This window comes from Corvus hawaiiensis, chromosome 10 (assembly GCF_020740725.1).
Source record: "Corvus hawaiiensis isolate bCorHaw1 chromosome 10, bCorHaw1.pri.cur, whole genome shotgun sequence".
Classification (NCBI taxonomy): Eukaryota; Metazoa; Chordata; class Aves; order Passeriformes; family Corvidae; genus Corvus; species Corvus hawaiiensis.
The window spans coordinates 15,177,290-15,200,329 of record NC_063222.1 but is presented as its reverse complement, the minus strand read 5'-3'; the positions used below and the strand labels follow the sequence as shown (position 1 = coordinate 15,200,329).

General features: G+C 40.7%; 1 long non-coding RNA gene across 3 annotated transcripts in view; it reads right to left on the bottom strand.

Moving 5' to 3' along the window:
- Window positions 1-8,552: 8,552 nt before the first annotated feature.
- The window catches only part of LOC125331095, a 67,759-nt gene continuing 53,271 nt past the window's right edge, over window positions 8,553-23,040 (bottom strand). For 2 of the 3 annotated variants that reach the window (XR_007205859.1, XR_007205860.1), the window contains exons 3-6: window positions 18,643-18,748; window positions 17,266-17,373; window positions 16,902-17,046; window positions 8,553-11,357 (exon numbers count right to left, since the gene is read on the bottom strand). This is a non-coding gene — a long non-coding RNA (uncharacterized LOC125331095). Of the gene's footprint in view, window positions 11,358-16,901; window positions 17,047-17,265; window positions 17,374-18,642; window positions 18,749-19,332; window positions 22,818-23,040 lie in introns of those variants that run through there. The other variant, XR_007205861.1, reaches the window with a different exon arrangement.

Here is a 23,040-nt window from a genome sequence, read left to right as displayed (position 1 = left end):
CTGTATTTATCCCTTATTCTCTCTGTTTTGAAAGAAAATCTATGCACAGGCAATTTTTCCCCCAGTCTATTCTTCTCTGAGTCAGCGGTAAGTCTGTAAACAAGTACAGAGCTTTCAAAGTCCAACCGCTGGGTATTTGTATCTGTTTCCTCATGTGTTTCTTTAAATTCACATTCTGCTGTTTATGTAGACAGACTGCAAGAAGGGAACTTGTAAAAAAAAATAAATAATTAATGTCTAATAATGAGCAATTTATTACAAGGAGTGATCTTCAGGCCAGTATGTGAATTTTGGGCCTTCAGATAAAGAATATTTGTTACTGAATGTTACCTTCAGGAAAATCCCTCCTGAATAAACATTCAGAGGCAGAAAGAGGGATGACTGTAGACAAACTACACAGCCACTTGGGACTTTAATTCAAGTTTATGAACTTCATTAAAGACAATTTACAACATCTGTGGATATTTTCAATGTTTTTGCAGAATTCATTTTAATTTATGTAAAAATAGACACTGTTTTTCTAAATGAAGGATCAGAATTTTCTATCAACATCATATGTTATGTTAAGTGCTAACCAAATATAAATCTGAAGACAAAATGGTGATATGGAATAAACTAATAAAAAAAAGCAACCAGACAGATATTTGTACTGAGATTATTTTAGATGCTCCTGCATTATTTTCAGTGGTGACATCAGTCAAGAGCCTTCAAATAGCTATTTTCTCCCCTTTCTGTTACCTGACAAAATAGCAGCACCAGGAAAGAAATTTCAGACAAGCAGTGTCTGTTTTGTATCACTAATTCAACAAAATAATTTCAAGCACTTTTTAAGATAGACGGTCCCATTCAAATTTTTTTTGAGGAAATGACACTATATAGATAAGGGAAGACTATATGAAAAATCAAAAAATGGGGCAGGAAAAGGGACTTCTTAATAGTGATTCAGTTTCTTGCAGGTTTGTCAACAGCAGTATGCTAGCATTTTGTTTCCTTGGTTTTTAGAGCCTGGTGTTATCCCTGATGTTCGTGGAGAAATCCAGCTTTAACAGCTTTCACATCACCAGATAGGTCTGCTCACTAACCGAGCCTCTAGTCTTATCCTTTTCCTTTTTTCTTTTTTTTTTCCACAGAAACACATGTAACATATTTTAACCATTCAGCACTTCCTTGGGAGTTTTTTTCTGAAAGGACCCATGCCTCATGCTCGGGCGATGGGGCAAAGCCCTGGTGCAGGCACGTGGTGCTTGGGCAGCTCCCTGCCACGTGTGACACCAGGTGCACCCAGCTCACAGACACAGGAGCCATGGTGCCCGTCCTCCCATGGCAAAGTCACCCAGGGCCTGATCGATGTGCTGGGGGGTACTTGTGATTGCAGCTTGTCAGATACTGTCAGCTGTTATCTCATGAGTGCGTGCGGCAGGAGCAGTGAACACGCTCGTTTGGCTCTTTCTGCCCCCAGCAGAGGCACGGACAGGACGTGGGCTATTGTTTGCTGTTGCTCCCCAGGAACTGTGTCCGTGTGCACTGAAACTATTTCATAGGCATTTATAGACCGATTTTCAGGCTGGGGAATTTTCACCACGGCTAGTTTTTGTGGGCTGCAGCCAGGGAATTATCCTTATCCCAGTCTGAAAGTCGGTCTTGAGCTGCTACAGAATTCCAGAAGTGCTGGTTTTGGGGAAGAGTCTGTCTGAAAGTGATGACACTGTCTCCTCTGGAAAGTCCTCTTTGCGCTGAGATACTACTGAAGAAGGAACACTGATTTCTTGCTTACACTTAATCAGACTTGTTGACATTTAGATGGAGAAAAAAAAGTGGCTCCCCTGAATACATTAATGGTGTAGAAAAGAAAGATATAGATTACACGGGCCCTCTATAGAAGCTAGTCTTGCATGAAATTCTTGTCATTTGATTAATATCTCAAATCAAAAGTCTTACCACATTGCAATCTGGGAATCAAGCCAGCTAAGAAACTAAAACACATATTTTCAGTATAACTGTGTTCATAATGACAGGACCACATGGTCACAGCTTCAAATTAAATAAAATCTGTCTATTATTGTCCTTTTTCTAGGACACCAGGCAGTACCTTCAAAAACAAGACAAACCACATCTGCTTGTAGAAAGAAAGATACTCTTTGAGAAAGCTGGTGATGGAGACCTGTACCATGCTGGAAGATGGAGTACAGTGAGGTCCCTTTGGGACTTCCACCTGGTGGGGCAGGGAAAGAATGACTTCCAATAAGTTTTCTCTTCTAAAAACTTTGAATCACCTTTTTTTAACCACTTATTTTAATGGATGTGTGCTAGACTGTCTTACTGGCAAAATCAAGTCTCATCAACTTATCACATACCTATGCAACACTGCACTAAACCTGTACAACAACTTCCTAACACCCCACCTCTAAGTATTTACCTTGCTGCTAGGCCTGTAGTAACTATAGATAGACTTCTTTTGCTGTTGCCCAAAACACGCCTATTTTAACAAGTATTTTTTCCTATATCAAGCCTCGGGCACTTTGGCACTATTAATGATGATGTTATTTAAGCACTGCCCTGGGAAAAGAGAAAGAGAGAAGCTGCAAACCTCTACTCCCTCTCCCTCTGCACACTCACTCCAGCAATGGCCTTTGCTCAGCAGCAGCAATTCTGGGCAGCCCAGGATCACATGTTGAGGTTTGTGCTGAGGCTGTTCAAACACAAAGGGATGCTCCTTTCTGCAAAGCTGTTATCCTGCTCATAATCACAGCAAACTTGGAATTTCTTTCACGTACCCCTAGTGGTGTTTTATTCTAGCAGGAATTAGTTCAGTAACTCAGAGAGCTGTACAAAGAACAACAAGGGGTACATTTGAAACACCAAAACCTTTGAATTTAATCTATTGTGCAAATACAGGCCTGCATAAGGAAAAAAACATTGCTTCAAGTAAACATTGAAAAAGGAGAAAAACCTGGACACTATAGGATTTTTTTGCTTATTTAACTTTATATAAAGTATGAAAATTAATGTGACATGTGGATAACTTGTTCTCTCCAGAAAGTGCTTTAGAAGTCATAGATTCTATATGATGTTGCTGTTGCTATAGTAACCCCTTTTTACGGCATAGCAAATACTCATACAAAACCTTTTGACTTTTAGTAAGAAAATTTTCATTCTCAAAATGTTTTCAAGTAAACTTTATGACCTAAAAATAATAGATTCATTGTCTTTCCCTTCTCCCATCTCTCTTGCCTATATATAACCAATTAAAATGATGCTTCCTTCGTCAAAGACTTACTCTGTGATCTAAAAAGTGATTTCATCTCACAGCTATATTTTATGCAATCCACTAACTTTGAGTAAGTTCCAGTGAGCCTTCATATGTTAACTACTGACTACTGTCGTAGATTTCCCTCTTTTTTCCCTTTCCCTCTTTTTTTTTTTTTTTTTTTGCTTTGTTTAAAGGTGATTAATTACTCAAATGCAGTGTGAACCATTCACTTAATACATGGTGTGTAAGCTCAGTCCTTTTTATCTTCCCTGTTTTGAACACCCAACCGGCCAGTTTTACCCCACTGAACTAATGTGAGACAAAAAAAAAAAGAAAACCTCAATGGCACACACTTTGGATAAATACCTCTACACTGTACATTTGCCAAGAGAGCTTCTAAGATCAGCTCTGTAAATGTCATGATCCTTAATGCTATTGTGGTATAACTGAAGAGCGTTCCTTGAGCCCATTTGGCTGGGCTGACTAGCGCACTTTGTTTTCCCAGGAGAAGAAAGCAGAGTAGTAAACCATTTTTGCAGAATGTCATTCTCCCACAACAGTTTATGAAAGAAACATCTGTGACAAGAATCTTTAATGCTTTTCTCAAAGCCAAGCTGACAGTAAAAGAGCATTGCTAAAAGTGGCAAATCAATCCCATTCCACTCCTTCTAGAGCAGGACACCTAATTTGCTATGTATCACATGTATTTTCTTCGCATGTGCTGAGAGGCTGTGACATTGATGTGGTGGCTGTCGTCCAAGCTTCTGTTGAATAAACACTTTGGCCATATAGCAGGCACACTGGAGTGTTTAGCAATGTCTGTTGTCCAGTGTGAGTTTATTTCACCTCAGGGAAAAGTTTGTTTAGTTTTTAGATTGCAATTTGGGGATATAAACAGTATCTTTGAAGGATGATTTGAAAACCTTGGGGGTTTTTTAACTTGGCTTGCTTAGTGAGGGGTTTTCTATTACCTGGAAACACAGACATATGAGACAGAAGAAAGTAACAACAAATGCAAGTCAGCAGCTAAAAATTATTTCATTACTGGGATTGTGTTGATTGTGGTATAAAAATAAGATGATTCAGCCAAAACCAGCCTCACAAAAGGTATCTAGATCTGAGAGAATAATTTTTATATTTAGTAAGTTAAAACATCTGAAAGCTTTTACTGACATTGGATAATGAATCAAAGTTCTGGTGAGTGGTGCACTGAGGAAACTGAGAGCTCATCTGTGAATCAGAAGGATCTTTCTTAAGTTATTGTTGTTTTTTTTAAAAGATGCAACACTACTGAAAGTTTTGATTGTCCCCAAATTAAAGTAAATCCTTAAATAAACTTCTGATATCTGTAAAACTTAAATTATTCTATTTTGAAGCTTTTTGCAAAAGAACATGAGGTAAAAGGGGACCATAACTTCTGGCATGAGCCTCTTGTCACCCTTTTGGCATGAGCACATGGGCCAAGCCATGCAGTTATTCAGCACTATCAGATCTCCCCCTGAATCCCATGGGAGCTCTGGCTGAGGCTGGAGTTCACATTGTAATGAGATGGACCTAGATAGTGAATTGACAGCTCCAGAAACCTTTCCTGGCAAAGAGATGGGTATCCCCACATCTGAAAGCTGAGTGAGATTAAAGGCTGGAGTGACAGGGCTGGAGTGAAAACAGCCACAGTTCATAACAATGGCAGATGGCTTGTACCTCTCTCATTGCCAGGGGAACAGTGGTTAAACTGCTGGAATACAAACTTAGAACCCAAATTTTGCATTTAAAATAAGGGAGCCCAACAGAGGGTAGCCATAAGAATTTCTTTTTTACAGGGAGCTTTCTGAATTCAAGCTCTGGCATTGGGGTTGTTGTATGTTATAAAGTTAGGAAAGTTCCAAGCTCGAAAGAAAGTCTATTTATTCCATCAGTTGCCATGGATAACACTTGTTTGTGTACATCTTTAAAGCCAAATGAGTGGAATTGCATAAATAGAGGGACTGGAACTCATAATACATTCCAAAGAGATTTAATTGGCATCTCCATAGTTGTTCAATTAGTGGCACTTGATCAGATAACCAAGCCCAAATTCTCCTTAACGTCCCTGTGAAAGTCAGCTCAGTGACTTGTGGGCAGAGTGAAAAGGTGTGGAAGAAACTCGAACACTAATGATATTTAGAATGATAATTCACAGCACCACAGAGAAACGGAAGACAGACTCACCCTGAGGCCATGTGAATGGAAAGCAAGGGTAGTTTCCAAAGCAAAAGGCAGACCTGAAAGATTTAATCCCAATGAGAACAAGCCACCTGTTCTGCCACATGCATTTCCTCCTCATTCTTCATACTGCCTGCCTTATGCAGGAGAGAAGGATTTCATGTCTTCAGGAGGCACAGTTCTGCTCTCTTTTTTCAGGAAAAAAGTGCCTCCACACAGTGAGAAATGTCCTTTGCAATTTTCAAGCTCATTTGAACTTGAAAATACTCTCATCTGACTTCAATGGGACAAATCTTCAGTAGAGCACGCTTGGCTGGACTGGATGCTTGTTGAGAAAAACCAGTCTGCAACCACCTGTCGGCTGCAGGGTCCTTTTGTGAACATTCAGCTCTTTGAGAATAGGACCCGATTTCTGCATCTATACAGCTTTGAGCACATTCTGTCCTTATGGAAGTGTGGAGCTTCAGACACTATCCAAAACACATGATTATTTTTAAACATTGCAATGGCTGCAGTAATATACAGGCGAGTAAACAAATCCCTGCCAGATTAACCCTGAGCCCTGAAAGTTCCCAGAGTACAATATAAGCAGGTAGTTCGAACACTGCTGGGATTTTTAATGCAAATGTACATGGTGCCGTAGATAACAAACTGCTTTTTTTTAACTTGCTCCTTGTTTCCTTTTGTGCGCCCTCCTCCCATATAGTCGATATCCAAAACACCAAACACAACTTCATTTTATTTTTCAGAGTTCATTTACTTACCCTCAAAGGCTTTTGTTACAAAGAACAAAGCACATGTGTCTAACAGTTTGACCCTTCCTCCATCCTTCCCTAGGGGCTGCAATTAAACTTTCATTTAAGTAGTTATTTGGTGTGTGGGATACTATGCTAAAATACTTTGAATCAGTGGTTTTTGCAAGGCCCCCAGCTGCTCTGTCTACAGCACCCAGTAACTCTTCTGATCACATTGGAAAGACTTTGCTAATGTTGGGTATGCTTGGGAGGAGTGATTATTTAGATAGAAGAAATGAAAATAGAGAAAGGATTCTTTTTAAGGAAAAGCATTGACTGCAAAGGACAACTGGAGTGTGTATAATGTGTCTGTCCATTTCTTGCCCATCATTTTGTTTCTGCCATGGGAATACATCAAAATATTGGCTTCCTGTGAATAAGGCACTTATTCATGACTTAGGACCTTGTAAATTCCTTATGTGATTGTGTTAAAATGTCCTTACATTTCCCATGCTCATGCTAAATTTTTATGTGTTTCAGCACATTCTCCCTGCCCCTCCTCTGGTGCCACTTTACATGCAAAAAAAATGGAAAATTTGTTTTCCTAAAAAACATTGTATTCTGAAAAAAAAAGGTTGGTTGATTTATAGCAAAAGAAGGAAGAAGTGTCTTGTTCCCACCTGTACCACCTCATGTCCCCTTGTCTTTGTCATTATTTTCCATGTTTTGTAAGAAAAAATAGTCATATTTATTTCTGAATGATTCTGGAGCTGTTCCCCTTCCCTCACTGCACACTGCCCCAGTTTGGTTGTTTTTCTTTCTCATCTCATTAATTTCCTTGAAAGCATTCACACCAGAGTAACTTCATCCACCAGTCTGTGGTTGCAAAGCAGATTCCTCTGGAGAAAACTAAGCCTAAAGCCATACTCCAGCACCAAAGTGGTACTTGGGTCACAACCAGGAGGGCTGCACCATCAGCCAGTCTTCCAGTGCACAGCTAATACATTCCTTACAGAAAATTTTATATCACATGTGCAGTGGAGGCATTCAAGCCAGAGGTCCAAACTCTATTTAATTAAAAATAAGTCCTGTGAACCACATGAAATGGAGTTCTAAGGAGCTTAAGCACGTATCAATCCCATTTACAAGATCTGTTTCTATTGCAGTGAATTGCAGGCTAATTTAATGTCTATAGTACATGTAATGTCTGCCAACTCTGCAGCCTCCCTTCAGTGGGATCACTAAGAATCTCTGTGCCTTTTAAGGCTATTTTCACAAAGTTTGAGACTTCATCTCTACGGGTTCACAGTTTCTGGAAGGATGAAATACCAATATTTTCATACAAGCTGCATTTCTTCAGAAATCTAGCTAGTACTTGTGCCCCTCATGTTGAGATATAAATCCTTGTCTGCACAGCAATATCAATAACAGTTCTTCCCAATTATGCCAAAATGTTTTTGCATTGACATTGTAGTTGTCAGCTCATATGTTTCCACCAAATGTGCACTCTAGGACTAAACTAAAACTGAATTTAGAATATCCTAAACTTTGGGGGGCGGGGCAGTCATTTGAATCTTGAATGTGCATTTCATGAAGGGCTTAATCAAAACTCAATCAATTCCCACCTCACCAAGTTTAGAAAGGGATTAGAATCCAGTACCAGATTTGGATCTGAATTTTGTGCCTGCGGGCTCATTTCTGTTATCAATTAGTTGTTGCTCTTGTGATGTATCAAAAGGCAGTAGCATATAGGCTGTTGTTTAGAGATGTACATAATGTAGCTTTAAATTTCATTGGGAAACTAAACAAAACCTCTGGCCTTAGGGCTGCATGTTCAAATGCTACAGTCCCATAGTGCATTACACCAGTCAACACTTCTTTTCAAATACCACCCGCATAACAATTAACCTCACTTCAACCTTGAGGTCTCTGATTAGTGATGGCCTATTGTTTAAGTTCCATTAACATAGCCCCTGTGTTGCCCTGTTCTCACTCAAATGGACTAATCAAATCAGTCACCAAGGACTTAAGCTCAGGGTCCAACATCTTTAGTAAGCAGCAATTTTCAATTTAAGTAGAATGGTGGATGTCATCAACACAGTCACAATTAGTATAGCTCTGACATGGAAAACATCCTTAATGATCCCAAATTTGTGAAATATCAAGGGCCCCAGCAACTTGCAATATGAGAATTTCAATGCATAATAGAAAAATTGCAATATTAATAGGGTATTCAATGCATTACTTTGTACCAGACAAGGCTCTAAAAGGACAAACCTCAATCCGATTCCATTTAATTTCAAGAAGCAAATGCTGTTTTAAACCAGTAGAAATAAAAATACATAACAGCATTCATAAAATGTTGGGTTTTGCTCCCCACACCACATTTATTATGCAAAAAAGGAAAGAATTGTTTATTTTTCCAAATCCAGTTACAAAGTTGTTATTCTTGACAGTCTTCCTCCTTGGATTACACAACTATGTTTTCATACACAGTAGCTGATACTTGCTCTTTCAATCATTTGGAATTAAAAATGGTCTTGTATTATTTCTTTGAATTATTTTTAACAGTGTCTTCTATTTCTGTCAAGGTATTGGATGATTGGAGCACTGTATCTAAGAAGATACAGTGGAAAAGTCATGGAAAATACTTCACCAGCAGAATTCAGGGCCAAATCTTCAAAGGGCCAATATGCATGCAATGAGAGTTACTACCTCCTTATCAGCACAGATACCCACAGTGCCCAGGCAAGGAATTCTTTTATTTTCATGCACATGCAGTTAGTGCATGAGCAGCACATATATTTTCCAACCATTCAGATCTTTCTTTCCTTTGAATAAGCAGCAAGAAGGCAAAGTGGGAAGCCTCTGGCCATTGATCAGGACACTGAGGACACCAAGGACTTTCAAAATGGAGCCTTTGGGGCAGAAAGAATTTTGCTGATTATAACTGGTAATTCCTACCTAATCAAAAGGAACCTTTTTTTTTTCTTTTCCTCTTGCCACCTTGTTTTCTTGCCATATTGTATCCACTTTCTAAATCTAATACTTTTTCAAACCATGGTGGAATCATACTCTCTCATCTCCTCAGAATATGATGAAGTTGCTAGATAATGTTCACACGTAGTTTTTCTTTTATGATCAGTTAAAACACTGTGCACAGAATAAACATTGCCAGACATATTAAGTGTTTTATTTTTCTGCTTCAGAGAATGAAATCTGGCAGAAATATTCCCTAATTTAAATCCAGCTTTTGTCTGCCTCATTGCTTTACACACCATGTAGTGAAAGAACTGGCTTCACACTGCTCCCACACCACCAGTCCATCTGACTGACAATAGATCCAATCTGCATTACATGGGAGGCCATGTGAGTGGTCTATTCTGCTCCTCCATCTCCACCGACAGCTGGAACTGGACTTGGAGCAAATACCAGGAGAATTTCCATGATAGTCCATTTGGAGCACATATGCTATAAATTCACCATTGCTGCGAAATGGCAAGCCATAGGCCCCGTCTACACAGAAGTTACATGAATTGAAATTAAAACCAATTTAGTCTAAACCAGAATGAACTTCCGCGTGAACGCTCATAATACTTTAAAATCACCTCGCTTCAGTTTATCCAGCACCGCTGGCTTTCCCCAACAGACAATTAACCAAGTGCAAGAGAAGCACAGACACTGCCAAGCAGTCTCCATCTTTAATTGAAGTCACTTTAAACCCCACCTTTAGCCCCGTTGCTGGCAGGGGCTCTGCTTTATTGGCTGGGGCTGTTCAATCATACATGTCATTCAGAACTGAGGGGGATTCTCTCGCAAGCCTTCAATTCTTTTTTCCATTACCCACAGTCAATCATTGCCTACAATTTGGAGGACTCCAGAAGTGGCACCACACATTGCCCAGCGCTGGATCAGGTTTGGTCCTTGCAGTCCCTCAGTGAAGGCACTGGGGCAGCAGTTTCTGGAGTGGCAAAAGCTTCACACATTCTCCAGCCATTGTTTTGGTCACATTACCCCTGGGCACTGACCCCCTGCCTGCACTGCCTCCTGTTGCTCTTTTGTTCAAGAGAAAACTTGTCATTTAGAGGCTGATTATTAGTTTTCTTTTCTCTTCCCCACCCGGAGTCCCCCTTTAACTGGATCATCACCAGTTTTAGAAGAGTTGCCCCTTTCTAAAGAAAACAAAACAGAATAAACAACCTCTTTCCCGTCCCTGCCAGAGCTCTCTTCTTTTCACCAACATCCATTTTCTCCCAAACAAAATGAAAGGACAGGGAGAAAAAAGACAGCTTCTTCCCTCCCACCACAATGAAACAACAAAGAGAACAAACAAAATTAAAATTAGGCATTTAAGCTGATTTTCGCCACTTAACTTTTGACATGTTTTTGCAAATTTCGTTCAAGTCCCCTCTGAAGACTCAGACAGTGAAACCCACTGTATCAAGTGGTGTTTCCAAGCCTTTTTTACATAACTTCCGTGAGAGAGCCCACGTGTTGTTTGGAGTGGCAAAGGCACCTTTCTGCTAAGATGAAAATTGGAGGCTATGACACAACAAAGTATTTGTCCCTTTGGGGAGAAATCAAGGTTTAAATGCATAATTTTTCAACTTTATGTACCTCTGAAAATATTTGGGGTCTGATACATCGAAACTCACTTGCAAAAGGATCTCCAGGTGGGTGATTTATTAGAAGTTAAAGCCATTGCCCAAAAGTTCTGTTCTATTTTATGCCCACGTACTGTCGGTTCAGCTTCATTGTCTTGCTTTGAGAAGTAATTGTTTTTCTCTTCAGAAATATATTTTCCTTCCAGTAAGTCTGCATCATATTCATCATCTGGAATGTATTGGGACCACTGCACTGGGCTCAGTTTGCAGCTGCTCCCAATCATATCTGATGTGCTCAGAGCCAACCTGCAAAAGCCTCAGCAGACAAGGGTGGGACCACCGGCCCTGCCACCACTCCTCCTTCTTGTCCTTGCATCTGCGCTCTGGGGACTTTGCCGCTCTCTTCTTCATTTCCAGGTGTAATTCAAAATGCTGGTTTTGATCCACAAAGCCATTCACGGTTTGAGAGCTTGTACTTCTTTGAGGCTGCTTCTCTGTTTCAACATCGTGTTTCACCTGGCAGCCAAGATTGGCTGCAGTTGCATGAGATGAATAGCAAAGTTGACTCTGTAAAATACATGAGAGATTGCAGAATAACAGGTCATTCTCAGTGGATGTACAGCACAGGAGCAATAGAAATATGGGGAGTGTCTTGTTTTACAGAGGAGAAAAGAAAGGATTTATTTCCATTGGAAAAAATTAATATTCTTCATATTTTTGTTAGAATGTCATTAAGTGGAACCACTCCCCTGAAAATATTCTGCAGTAGAATTACTAAGAACTGTATATGACTTGTGCTCATGTTTGTGTTGTGAGTTACACCAGCAGTAGTATCTTTTCCTTAGAAGCCATTAGGTTTTTTACTAGTCTCACTTAGATCTGAAAAATCCTGAAGAAAAAAAATCACATGTACATGAAACTCCTGAGATGTTACCACCATAGGAAGTCATATAAATAGAATTTTGACTACTGGAAACAGAAAATTAGAATTTAATTTACTAATGGAATTAATTTAATACAACAAAAGAAGGAATACAGAATGTGCTATTCAGGTGCTGCAAATTTCTTCACTAAAACCTGTTCCCTCAGTCCAGAAGAAACCTTCTGCACTGGTCTATGCAGATGCCATGAGATAAGGATATTCCTTCATGGCTTTGCAATCATCCAGCTTCTCTTGGGATTTATCTCTGGTTTCATAGCCTACCTGACTGAGGCAGGGCACAGATGTTGCTGTAGTACACTCAAGGGATTCCTTCTTCTGTATAACCCCAGTGCCTGCTACCTCCAGCCAATATCCCCTTTGCCTTTCCGAGGAACATCCAGGTCTCTCCACATGCCCTTGTTCCCCTCTCCCCCATTCCCACCTTCCCACATGCTCCCCTTGAGGTCCCTCACCTTTTTTTGTCAATGTAGCAGCCAGCAAGAATCCTACTTAACTAAGAGAAAACTATTTTTCTCTGGCTTAACCAAACTAAATGTGTTGAGATTAAATTAACTGGCTGAGTTATAAAACACATAATATCATTGATAGATGTGATTTTACAGCTGGTCAAGAAATATTCTGTTGTTACCCTATGGATGGAAGGTCTTCATTACTCTGTCTTCTTGACCTAGAAGAAAAACTCATGGCTGTAAGGAAAAGATTGAATAGAGGACTTCAGAGCATTTCAGAAACAGAGGACAAATGGAAAACGAATAGCTTTCTCTAATTCTTTCTTCTTTTTTTTTAACAAAACTCTTTTAAAATAAAATGTTATGCTTGTTATGGTGGTAACAAGCTGTCATATCACTTCTCTTGGGGTTGTGTTTGGAACTGACCAAAATGCTCATAGCCCTGTGCAGGACACAGTTCAAGCCCCTGTGTTGTATAATAAGCTGTGCCCATTGCAATAATTTCAGCTGCATTAAGTCAGCTCAGTAAAGATAATGGAACATAAGAAAACACAATTTTTCCTCACTTAAACAAGACTTGAGTGGAAAAGTATAGTGAACCCTTAGCACTACATACAGCAAGTGGATAGGAAACCATCTGCTCCACTGCTGCCAGCTTTCCTGAGCCTGGGGACCTGAGAGATGCCCCAGGCTCCTCAGTAGCAGTTGCTAAGGAAACATTTTAGGGAATCTTTTTCATAAATTCATAGTAATCTCCATTTCTCAAATGTCAAGGCTAATGACTCACCCTTTGATTGCAAATGGGATTTACTACCACAGAATTGCTGGCAGCCTTCAAGTCTAAATTGTATTTGTCAGCATTTGAAGACTTTTAGTACATTGGTTACCACTGCTCCTCTTGAGTGAGTAGAAAATGTAGATACATGAATATCTGGCAGAATTCCCTCAGATATATTTCAACCCTTTCCTAAGTTCTGTATAGGAAAAAAGACAGGTATTGATGTCTGAAGGGCTCCCACAGCAGGGACTCCCCACAGCAAAGCCTGTGCCTTTGGGAGTTTCTTGCCTGAGGTGCAACCTGCCTTCTCCTGGGAAGCACAGACCCCAACAGAGGGGAGCTGGGACCAGCCTAAAGCTGTCTCTGGGGATGACCAGTAGAGACATGCACCCTGCCATTCCCCCCAGGGGTTACTTCTACTTGAAGGCAGCTGGATACACCCATGGATTTTCTGCAAGTTGCACATAAATCAGTGTCCTTGGTTTCCACCAATTAATTGCTATGGGAATCTGCAGTTTTATCCCTCATGCATTTGGGATGTCATCTGAAACAAGACCAAGAACCTGACACTACAATATTTAGTGCCTTCACCATTCTTTTTCTGCCAAGTGCCAAGTTTGCAAATGCACCCTGAGACTTCTTTCTTCAAAGTATTTGCAAAGTTATCAACAAACCAACTTCAAGGATATCTATTGCTTTGAAGGCAATACATATTTAGAAAAAGATTCTCTCTCAAGTGATACAGACTTCACTCCAGATGGATCTACTTCTAAGTTAAAAGTTTATAGCCCAGAATACAATTTCAAAAGTGGATATTTTAACTCCTAGTACTTTTAAAAATACATAAAAGAACCTCAAACAAATACAGACCTAACCCCAAATTTTCTGTAAATTAATTTTTGTGAACACTTCATATTTATATAAATGCATATTAAAAATCCATTTGAACATTGGTTCATACTGCATTTAAGGCATTTCCACTTAATATAAAAGTTACAGAAATAATGTACTTTGAATGGATTCATATTATAAATCACGTGACTCATGGAAATCCCTTCTACCAGTGACTGGTATATGGAAGATACTGATGAGACCAGCTTGTTATCAGTAGCATCACATTGTTAGAGGACACATCCCTTGATATAAAATCAGTATCACCCATTTAGGAACATGCAGTTAAAACATACAGAATTTTCTGCAGAGGAACACTTGTATGTTATTTTGAAGTGTTTCCTGGTCACCTTGAACACCATTGTCCAAAACAGGCAGATGGAGCAAACACTCATCCAAATTTTGCTTTCTCTGTCTAGGGAAAAGGCATCCCTCAAGTGCATTTTGTACCACTCTGCCTAGAGACAGAAATATTGGCTTTCCTTTTGCATCTGGCTACAGGATTTTACAGTGTAGATTTGCTCATTTTTCAGCTTGAGTATTTAGCCAAATTTCCAGAGTACATGTCCTACCCCAGGCCAGGTGCTGGGAGAAGACTCCACTCTAGAACTCTTTTTGCCTAAAATACAGAAAGAGGAATTGCTGCCTCTGATGCTGACACTGGTGTTTCCAAGGCCATTTTTTTCCTCTGTTGATTGCCTTCTAATTCTATACCCTCTCATAGAATTTTGCTTTTACTGATAAAATTAAGTACTGTGAGTGTAGAGGTGGTCTTGGGCAGTTCCCCCTTCATTTCCAGATGGATCTATCTAAAATAATAATTTAAAGAATACTGTTAACTCAGAAAATAAGTTTCCAAAACTTGACTGAAAACATGTGGCCCCGAAACATAGATGAAAAATGAACAAACATCTGCATTATCATACTGTTTACCAAATGCTGAAATCAAAGTCCAGTCTATGCACTCTTTCCTCTTTCTGTAGCTAAAATGTCTGCTTAGTTATTACACGATATAGCAAAAAAACTGATAGCATGTTATTTTAATAACACTGAGTGTTCTCATTCAGCTAATGATTATTTACATCATTTCTGACCAGAAAAAAAAATCGTAAGCTGACTAGGAGGATCTGTCTTTAAGTTTTTGTCTCATCAATACCTATAACTTCTGCACCTGTGTGTCTTCTTCTGTGTGAAGTAAACTGCCATGATGCTGCACCATGTACCACAGTGGCTCTGAAACACCCTGGCTGATCCTTTACCTGTAAACACCAAGATAGTACCTGCACACTTAGAAGCAATCACATAGTTGCATGGAGCCACAGTACATGTGATTGTGGTTTAACCTTTTAAAAGAATTGTTTTCTTGGTTCTATTAAAAAACAGAGATAGAGACTCTGGGAGGTTATGACCAGTTTTATTCTCATACAGTAAATGCGAAATCCTGAGGACTTTGAAGCATTCTGTAATTCAAACAAAGTTTTATTATTTCCTGAAATGCAACAACCATCAAAACATCATCTAGGTAGATTAACACTTTGTTGTCTTGCTTCTTAGAGTGCTAACAATCTAATCTACCACTACAATATACATTCCTAATGCTCCCTGTTCAATTGAAGCAGGGAATTTCCTCTAATTTTGGCAAATGATATGCTGAGAGAAACGTTACTTAACTCACCACACAGCCATAAATCTGCTTTGTAAATCTTGCACTTTTTGGAAGGCTTATTGCTAAAACTTTTGCTTCAGAAGCACATTTAAGGGGTTTAGATTTAATAAGGTTAAAAACCATCTGAGCATTTTGAGACTACAAAGAAATAATATATCTGTAGTGTCCCTTGCGATAGATTAGAGACAGGACTTGGTTGCGGTAATGAATATAAATGGGATTCTTTATTAAAGCCACTGGACAGAAGCAGGACTGTAGCTCTGCTCTCCAGCTCCCAGGCTAACTGCATTCAACCTATGCTTTCTAACAGCACCACACAAGTCTATCCCAAATCCTGGCCTAGATTCAGCAGTTTTGGAAGGGATTGCCAAACTCAGTGAAATCTAGATGCTTAAATTGTTCAGCAGTGGATACAACTTCCAGAGCATGCCCTGCCAAGGCTTGCACAATCCCTACATTTGCATGCACGTGAATTAAACAATGAAAAAGCTGGAGATTCTGCAAATGGGAATAGAAGTATCCTCCATGCAAAAATCTTTTTTTTTCCCTGCAAGTTTAAGGATAAAAATAGGTCTGGAACTTGAAAGCCTAGATGTTTAATTTCTTTAATGCCATTTTAATTACAAAACTAACTTGAACAATAAATGTAAATATAGAGTGGAGAGAGGCAGACACCTCTCCATATGCCATAGCCAACATTATAGGCTTACTCCAGGTATTGGGGTTTTTTCATGGAGGCTGGACATGGAAGTTAATGAATGTTTATGGTCTTTGTACTGAATCCAGAGCATGCTCAAGGCATAGAAAAAGTAGGTAATGGTTATCATCTGCTCTGCTTTGGGCTGAGGAGAAAGGAACTGGATCATGGACCCTGAAAAGCCCATTCCTGTGGATGCAGCCCTGTGCTCTTCCTCTTCCTGCCAGGCCAAGGGACGTTGAAGACTTGCAGCCCACTGACTGGCAGAGAGACAGCAAAAGTGTCCCCTCCATCCCACAGTCCTGTTGTCCTCATCCTCCCAGCCCAAGGTGCGTAGAGCATGTGCAGGGGCTGCAGTGAAGAGCTGGGACAGCCCCACAATGGAGGGGAGGGAGTGAGGGAGGATGTTGGTTAGGCTGTTAGGTCTCTCCCTCCCCTTCAAAGTTCACTGGCTCCTCTGACCTCCCTGTTCCCACTCAGCAGTCCCAAATCTGCCTTCGCTCTGCCTGTTTTCTCTGCTGCCCACCTGCCCCAGCCCAGTGCCACCCTCATGCTCTTGCTTCAGGTGGCAGACACAGCCCACATCCCCCTTCCTTTCAGGGGCTGGGCTGCTGCTGATGTATTACACCTACAAGTGTGAATCTCCTTTGAAGCAGGCCCATCATGCTATTTCCAGACCACACTCACCATTAGGGATGTTTTTATTCAAGGATCAGCAAATACAGTGCCTTTTTCCTAATTTTTTCAGGATTGAGGGAGACTGTTTTCTCTGTATTCAGACAAGCTGTCTGGGTTCCAGTCTGAGGAGTATCTGCCAGAAACTCCAAGGTCCCTGCATGGAAAATAGACTGTTAGTCAAACACATTGAGTTCAGCTTCAGAAACTTCTCCAAAAAGAGCTATGGCAGACATTCAGGCTGTGGCACAATTTCTGTCAAAGGGGTTGTGGCCTCCCTTGTGCCCATACAGCCACACACCTTCCTCCAGAGCCTTCCCCAGCAAGGGACGTTTGAGGGGTTTAATATCACAAAATAGGGACATGACTTTCTTACTTAACTGACAGGGAGATTAAGACAATGGGGTTTGGAGTAAGGCATGTGGTGGAAGACATTCAAAGGCCTTTGATTTGTACAGTGCTGACTGTTGGTAGTAGGGTTATCCTACAAAAAAAAAAAAAAAACCAAACAATCAAATCCTGAGGCTCCCAAATTAGAGAATACAAATAAAAATGTTACTCAGGGGTTTCTGATTTGTATATTCCCATCAGCCCCCTCCCTCCCTCTCTCTTCAATACCAGTGCTCTAGTGCTACACTGAGCAGGGGATCAGAATAAGCGGGAGGGTGCAGTGTAGCTGTGGGATCTCAGGATATCAAGAGGTGAAAGGGTGACACTGCCTTCTGATTTGAAGAGCTAACTTGAGGAAAGCCTATGATCACATCAGTGGGCCACATGTACCAAGTGAGTGTTGCACATGTCAATATATTAAACATATGTGGCTCTTATTTCCTATGTTAAAGGAATACAGTTTGCAAGCACCAAGGGTGTGTTGTTATTTCATATGAAGGGTAAAGGTGGATTAAGGGTGTTTCAAGATTTCCATGGTCTGATGACAATGAATACCTGCAAAATCCAACTTTGATTTTAAAGTTTTCCCAACATTTAAAATGTCTGCCTCACAACATTGGTGTGGGACCTGGTTTCATTTTAAAGGCTCATGGAAACAACCAGAGCAGCAGGAACAATAACAGCATCCTTTTAGAAAAACACAGGAAATCTTTTCAGCCAGATGCACTGCAGCACTGGGGCCACCATGAAAGTCTTGCAGTTAAAGAAACCTCACAACATCTTCTAGGCAAAAAGGGGATCATCACGTCTCCTAACACTTCATCTTGCATTAGAAATAATTCTTGCTCAAGGAAGAAAAAAAGAGCCAATAAAATGTTCAAACTTCATTCCTTTATTGACTTTTTGTTGCCTTATGTTATTAATAAGAATTTACAACCTAATTTACAGTGTAAGGTTTTAGTGAGGACTGTTTTTTTGCTTGTATGCAGTATGAATTTTAAAAAATTTTGGGGCGTCATGAACCTGACAAAATCTTTTAAGAATTAATAGAGTTTTGTCTGGGGCCAGATTTTGTAAAAAGGTCTCTAAACTGGACCTTTATCTTTTTGTGTGAGAGGAAGTAGGATCTCCTGGGCACCTTATGATTGGGGGTTTGGGATATGAAAATGAGGGATTTGCATGTTGCAAACACTGCTCATGGCAGGGTATAGGTAAAGAGCAAAGGGCCAGCCACTTTGAAACAGAATTCCTGATTTGCAGGCCCCATGAGCACACTTTTAAGTGCCAATTTGATAGGTGGGAAGGCTATAGGGAGGCTTGGGGGGATGAATATCACAGAACAGTAACACTATCACTTTCTTACTTAGCTGACAGGAAGATGAAGACAATGATCTTTGAAGCAGTGAATGTGGTGGAAGGCATTCAGAAGCCTTTTTACCTGTACACTCTTGATTATTGGTAGGGTTGCCCTGAAAAAGAAAAAAAAAAAAAACCAACAAAAAAATCCAATCAAACAACAACCAAAAAAACCCAACCCCGCAGCCAAAACCTGAGGCTCCTAAATTAGAGAATACACATTAAAATGTTGGCCAGAGGCTTCTGATTTGTATATTCCCATTCTCTCTCCCTCACTCTTTCCTCTCCAATACCAGTGCTGTATTGAGTTGGAAACATATAAATGTTACATGTAAGATGCAGCCTTACTGTTGCATCTTTATTCAACATCAACTTCCAGATGGGAACTATTTTTCATGGTTCATAAAGCCAAATCCAGCTGCTACATTTGGACCTACATAAGGAATCCACATTTTATTGCCTTAGCAGTGCATATAAAACAATTGCTGTTGTTTCTTTAGTACTGGTGCACCTCACATTTCTCAATACATTTTAGATATTTAAATTTTTAAAACTGTATTTTATAGTTCCTCATTTAGCTGTGCACCGTAACAAGATCCTGCTTTTACAACATTTTCTAGATATCTAACATAACTGAAAGAAAAACAACCACGGACAAATGGTATTCAATATAGCAGCCATATATTCAGTTACTTACTAAGAGTGTTCAGACAATTTCCTATGTAAACCGCAATGATATTAAATACTTCTGGAATCTCAGCTTTATTAAGAGACAGGAAGTGCAAACTCAGGAGTCTTTCCCCTCCCCCTCGGCTAATCTGACTCTTTGATAGTCATGTGTTAGGAATAACCATCGAGTTGCTCCTAACGAAAAATATTCCCACAGCTAAGAGAGAATTAACCCTTGTGAAACCTCAAAAGAGAGAGTGGAGTCCATGTGTTCACACAGAGAGAGAGAAAAAAATCCCCATTAGGAGGAAGTTTATGCCAGCAGCAGGTCTACACAACACTCACTGCCAGCTCTTCGATGCAGGCATAATTCATTTGCATTTTAGATGGTATTGTCAGAGCAACTACGGCGCATGCATTGCAGAGGAGAATTATCCAGCCTGGCAAAATTAGCCATCTTTGTGCCTCCCTGCCTCCCTCGCCAGCGAGGAGACGCGCTCTGCAGCCGCTCAGTCATGTGTGCTGGGGGTTTTTCTCTGCTCTCTCCCGAGCAGATGTCAGGCTGTTTGCTAGAAAGCAAACAAATCCCACAAAAAGCGCCGAGGTGGGACAGAGAGAGTTAATGCGCTAGTATGACAGAGAAGCAAGTTTGCCGTGAATTGGGAAGCACAAACTATAGTAATCCCCACCCTGCTGAGTGGCTTCCCCAGAGGTCTGATACAGTGCCAAAGCCTCTTACGCATACTGAGACAAAGCTTATTTCAAGCCGAATTCAGCTCCTGAAGCCACCATACTGCTTCCTGACAGCCTCCAATTGCACTGCCTCTGTATTTGTGTTTCCTGCTGTTTATATTTACTTGTTCCCAGAGCCACAACAGCTACAAAAACAAATAGTTACTATTTGCGGGGCTCTGTATCAACACAGGTAAAGTGCTTCACTTCCCTTTTAGTTTTACAAAGATTGTGCAAATAGGCTTTTAATACCTCAGAGAGATTAATTTGGTAATTATAAACCAGTTTAGGAACACATGCCAAACAATTGGTCATATAATCAGCATCCTTGTTTCAGAGTATTAGCGCGGCTGAGGCAAAAGGTTTTTAAACCATAAGGGCTACACAAACACTCCCTTGATTATGTTGCTATTATTTCCCCATTCCACCGAGACACAAGCTTGAAATATCACTTTTTTGTTTGTCAAGTCCCCGTAGATGCTCTCCGGATCTGTGCTCCTGTCTCTTTGGCCCCTGTACAGCTATTGTGACAGAGTCTGATTTGGGTAATGGAGATCTCGTTTGATATATTTATTTAAAGAATCAGCTTAAGAAAGCCTAAGAGCCATCAATTCTCTTAATTAACTGCAGAGAAATGATTAATGCTATAAATATGGAATTGATCAGGAAAAAATTATCGTACACAGGATTTAATACGAGTTGTTCCACCAATATTTAAGACATTAAATATGATAAATCTGGTTCTGGGTAAAGTGTTCATAACTACACAAGTTATTTATGCACCTCAGAAAATTGCCACCACAAGACACCAGGGCTGTTAGGCTTCTAACTGGAGGGGGGAAGTGCTTTTCATGTAGAAAAAGTTACTTTTACAATATAAGAAACTCCTCAAGGAATAGGTCCATTTCAGCTATACTGCACTTTCTAAACCAGAGCAGAAATTTTTCAAAGCATTTTATTCTGGCCTTATCTAAAAAGAACATTTTCATTTCAAAACAGTTCCGTTTAAAATTAATTTTGTCTCATGCACATTGATGTTGTCTTAAACAATGCAGAAGTTTCATTTATCAGGAAATTTTTAAAAATACAAATTATTTTGTTGGAGGCCAGAAGATGGGCCTCCAAGCCTTTCCTTTCAGAAGCACCCACACCGAATGTTTCCCCCTGCTGAAAAAGAAGCAGAGAAAAGCAAAGAAAAATACCAGGCAGGGTGGCAATTCGGTCTGTTGCTATCCCACCAGTGCTCCTCTTGAAAACTGAACAGCAGTCCAGAAAGCCTGATCCTTAGGCCTGCTGCCACTACTGCCTTTGCACCTCCTAAAATATGTTTACTTTTTATTTCTTGTCTGTCAATCAAAACCCAACACAGGGGTAAGCAGAGAGAATCTAACCTGCACATCCAGCTTTTTTTGATTCCCACTTGTCACCTAGAACTGCATCTGAAGGCCTCTCTGGTGTGGCAGCCCTCCCTGACATACTAGCATTGTGTAAAAATAATTTGCATTCCCTGTGATGGCTGGTGTGGTCCACTGGGGCTGAGAGGGATGAGGGGGGGGGCAGGTGGAGGAACAGGGTGAGCCAGTGTGCCAGGCTTAAGGACTGCTGATAAAAGTTCTTGGAGTTGTCCCCCCACCCTTCAGTGTCTTTCTCACCACAAAAAGAATTAAAAGCTGAGCCAACAAATCCAGTGACATGGCAATGTCAGTGACTTTTACAGACATCTAGAAGACAGTACTTTTAGAGCTCGAGCATGCAGCATTAGAGACAACAGCTTTTGGTGGTTTTTTTTCTTTTTATAATAGCTAGTCTCACAATTCTTCCTGTCCCCACTGCCCCCAGTCCCTGGAGGATGAGAGTTATGGAAATAACAACTCCTGAGACCATTTCCCAAGAACTCTGTGCCTTGGTCCACAAGAAATGCATTGCCAGATCCACCCACATGCAACAAGTAAGACATCCTGGAGCAGTTTTAGGAGGAGATGTTAGAGAGACACAAATGTCACTGTATTCATGTACAGAGCATGGATCCACACATGGAAGGCTAAGCTCCCTTCCCCGGGAAGATGTGTGAACTTTGCCCAAACTTTTCCCCACATTTGCTTTCCCCTCAGGATTACTCACCACCCAACACAGGGTGGGAAGGTCTGTCAGAGGTCATTCTCCCTCTGGACAGCCATATGGAGTTCTGTGGCTCTCAGAGACTGTTCAGGACATGCTCACCCACCACTGCAGCCTCAGCAGGGACAGAGGGGCCACCAGGAAAGATTCAGCTGCCTCTGGAATGAATACACAAAGGGCTGAGTCTCTGCCTCTGCCCAGTGGTGCTACCCACCTACAGCATAGGTAGAAGGGACTCCAGTGATGACCAGCAGTTTCAGGGACACTGACTGCCCCTTTAAGAGGCATAAAGAAATAAGAAAATCTGAGAAATTTTTCAATCTCAGATGGATCTCATGAAAGATCCCCTGAGAGCTTGGGGGAGGCAAATGTGCTGGCTGGTGGCATGGGACACAGATGGTTTTGCAGGAGAAGACTCAAAAGAGGGAAGTGACTGAGCACACAATGGAAACCAGCAGCTCACCTGAGCTCCTAGCTGGGGCACTGGATGACAGTAAATGGATGGTGTGGTACAGTGCCACAGATATTGCAGATATTGCAGAGGGAACAGTTGTACAATTAAACACTCAAAATCCATCTAAACTTCACACTTAAATAGCCTGAATACAAGCGCTTAAGAGAGCAAGACTGTCTTCAGAAAACTACAGAACTAAGGCTCCCAGGGCTCCCTGACATCTCAGCAGCTACCACACTCCAAGCAGAAAGCCATCTGTTTGGGACTGCTCTCCATCCGTGCTTCCCTGTGTCTGTGACCCCACCCTGTGGGAGAGGGGACATTCAGAGAGGACAAGCAAGGGCAGTGGGGTGCCACAGAAACAGTGATACAATGCATTTCAGTGGCCCCTGAAATCGAGGTGCTCAAGATTTCATTCTTGCTTGGATCCTC